Raw genomic sequence first — 3,744 nt, forward strand, 5'->3', positions numbered from 1 at the left:
TAGAATTTGAAATATTTATAAAACTATAAGCATTGATTAATCTATAATCTATTGAGAATTAAGATTGTTAGAGATGTTTTGACATGGAGATTTGAATTTTATTAATATGATATATTAAATATGAGAATTTTATTCTAATCCTAATTCTAATTCTAGTTCTAACTCTAATCATAACCCTCTAATCTTAATCCTAACACTAACCATAATCATGACATTTTAGTAACAATATCCATAAATTGAAGACCATATATACAATTAGAAAATATTTTTTTAAAAAATATACTAAACTTATCAAAATAGACCTAACCCTAACCCTAGTCCAATATCATAATCCTAGTATATAATTTTATCATTGAGATTGATATTATAGATGTATTAAAAGTATATAAAACTATTGACATAACCCTTGCATCTGAAGCACCAATTTAACAAGTACTTGTATTTGCCGTAAATTTAATCAATAGAAATAGAATATAAGTAATGTAATTTTGATTTCAAGAATTCATTTAAATAAAATAATTATACAATATTAAAATAAAAAAATTGAAACAATTAAATTAAAATAGAAGTAATATATAATAGTAATCAAAATACTTACATATTTTTAACACATAAATAAAATCAAGTATGAAAAAAGAATGAATGAATTAGTGTGTGGAATATAATTTGTAGAAAAAATATATTTAGAGTGTAAATAGGTAAAACAATTAATATAAAAATATAAATTAAGATGAAACTTAGAAGTATAAGAGAGATAATTAATGCAAAAGAATTAAAGTTTAGATATATTAATATATTGAGCCTCCTAAAATATTGTCCCTATATGTTTTCTATAAATCCGCTTCTATTATATTGCCAATCAAATTGCATTAAAATAATTTTAATGAATTTAGAAACTAAAAAACTCACATATACTTTAAAAAAAATGAAAAGTGACAATAAGAAATAAAAAGACTTGCATTAAGCTTAAGAAGTATAGCTTGCAATTTTTTTTTGTTCTTTATAACTTTCACAAGATGAGTGTAATAGAATAAAACAACCTAAATTTTGGATCTTTACAAATTTCAATAATCATCTACACTTAAAAGTATATATTTATATATTTAAATTATTTATTATAAATTAATATCTTTTAAAATCCTTTTAAAGCATTAATTATTAATTAATATCTTTTAATTTTTTAATATTAGTAAGCTAAAAGTATACGACTTTGTTTCCTATTAAAAATTTAGAATTTTATTTTTCACATCAATTTGAAGTATATATAAAATGAATGAAATTTTATAAAATGTTGAAAATTAAAGAAAATGAAAAACAAAATAATTACAATGAATTATTTTAAAAGGGAGGATGACTATACTAAGATAATATTTAAGATAATGGTAAGTAAAATGTCAACTAAAATGTCTCATGTAAAAAAAATATCAAATGTAACATGTTTATCTTGTGAAAAAAAATGTACATGTTTATCTTATGAAAAAAACCAAACATGTTTATCCTCTCAAAGAAAAACATGAATTCAATTATTTTTTGTAAGTGTGAATTAATTTTTTAAATTCTTTTTCATATATTAAATACTATTTTTAAATTTTATTAATTTAATAAAAGTGCAAAATGTTTTACCTTTGAAAAAATAAAATAGCCATCTATGAAACCTCCACATTTAGGGTGCAGACCCATGAGATGAGGGAGGCTTCCTAAAAAGTTCAGCTGGTGTTGTAGAGATTTTTTAGAATGAGGTCCATCAATTTTGTAGTGAAGTAGTTGTTGAAAAGTTTAAGTTCCATAATTTATCGTAAATAATTTTTATTTAACATATTTCATTCACTTACTAAATAAATAATTTAAAAAAAAAAAAATTATTGATAGAAATTGACAAAGAAAAGTCATAATTGGTGGAGCCTCACCTTTTCTAGACGTTCACCACAACTGACACTTCCCTTGTCTCCTCAGAATCTTAAAAACGAGTACAAATAACTTTTGTCATTCAATAGAGTTCCGCTTAATATCGTCAGTTGTCAGTTGTCTGGCATTTGATAGAATGGGAATGGTACCCGTACCTTCCTTGTATTTCTCCATATTAACAATGACTTCATTTGCAGTACCTTCCTTGTATTTCTCCATATTAACAATGACTTCATCCTCGATAGTGAGAGGCGGCGGAGATCTGTCAGTGCGGCTGCGCAGAGGAAGCTTCTGCCCCGCCGCTTCCCTAGCAGCACCGCTTCTCAAACCAAAGACGGCGCGGGAGGCCGTGTTGCCTGCTAAGCGGCCCGATGGACTGGGGAGATACGGCAGATATGGCGGCAAGTACGTGCCCGAGACGCTTATGCATGCGCTCTTCGAGCTGGAATCCGCCTTCCATGCAATTAAATCCGAGGAGGGATTCCAGCAGGAGCTCGCCGCCCTTCTGAAGGACTACGTGGGCCGCCCCTCGCCGCTCTACTTCGCAGAACGGCTGACGCAGCACTACGGTGGACCAGGACCCCAGATTTACCTGAAAAGAGAGGACCTCAATCACACGGGATCGTGCAAAGTGAACAACGCCGTGGCGCAAGCACTGCTGGCGGAACGCATGGGAAAGCGGCGGGTGGTGGCGGAGACGGGCGCCGGGCAGCACGGTCTGGCAGTTGCCGCCGCCTCTGCCCGACTCGGGCTGCAGTGCGTGGTGTACATGGGCGGGCAGGACATGGAGCGCCAAGCCACTAATGTTTTCCAGATGCGGCTCTTGGGGGCTGATGTCAGGCCCGTCTTGAGCGGCTCCGCCGCACTGAAGGACGCCACGTCGGAGGCGTTTCGTGACCAACGTCGAGTCAACTTTCTATGTCATGGGCTCCGCTCTGGGGCCGCATCCGTACCCAATGATTGTACGGGAGTTTAATGCTGTTGTCGGGAAGGAGATACGGAGACAGGCGATGCAGAAGTGGGGAGGAAAGCCCGATGTGCTCGTTGCATGTGTTGGGCGTGGGTCGAATGCAATGGGGCTGTTTCACGAGTTTGTGGATGATGAAGATGTGAGGTTGATTGGCGTGGAAGGAGCAGGCGCCGCCACACTGAGCAGAGGGGAGGTGGGTGTGATGCACGGAGGGATGAGCCTCTTGCTGCAGGACGATGATGGTCAGATAATAGAGCCATGTTCGATTGCATCCGGGCTCAATTACCCAGGCATTGGGCCGGAGCACAGTTATCTGAAGGAGATTGGGCGTGCAGAGTACTACAGCGTGACGGATGAGGAGGCATTGGAGGCCATTTGTCTGTTGTCGAGGTTGGAGGGCATCATACCGGCGCTAGAGACGGCACATGCGGTGGCTTATCTGGGGAAGTTGTGGCCCGAGCTGAAGGAGAGGTGCAAGGTAGTTCTCAACTGCAGCGGTAGCGGAATCAAGGATGTTCAAATTGCACTCGACCATCCTGACCATCTCATTAAACAATTTCTAGTAGCAGACTCAAAAAAAAAATTCTTAAAATAACCCTTTTTTTTTCAGTTTTCTAAAATATGTATGAGATATTAGAAATTGAGACAATGTATAATTATTAAGACAGTGTTCAACATTATTATAAACAATTTTATACACACATATACATATATTCTTTTCTTCATATTTTCTTAGATATATATTAATGCACTTCTTAAAAATAATTAATTATATAATTCTTTTGAGAGCAATTATATGATCTTGAAGAATCATTTATGTTTTAACTAAAATTGAAGGGAAAAAGGACAACTTGCATAATGAAATCTTG

The 3,744-nt window shown here is 35.1% G+C and overlaps 1 pseudogene; it reads left to right on the plus strand.

Moving 5' to 3' along the window:
• The first annotated feature begins 2,176 nt into the window (after nucleotides 1-2,176).
• LOC149576066 (tryptophan synthase beta chain 2, chloroplastic pseudogene) lies at nucleotides 2,177-3,470 on the plus strand (annotated as a pseudogene).
• The last annotated feature ends 274 nt before the right edge of the window (nucleotides 3,471-3,744 follow it).

The sequence above is a fragment of the Cupressus sempervirens genome, chromosome 1, assembly GCF_028749045.1.
Source record: "Cupressus sempervirens isolate cs-2001-9-10 chromosome 1, ASM2874904v1, whole genome shotgun sequence".
NCBI lineage: Eukaryota > Viridiplantae > Streptophyta > Pinopsida > Cupressales > Cupressaceae > Cupressus > Cupressus sempervirens.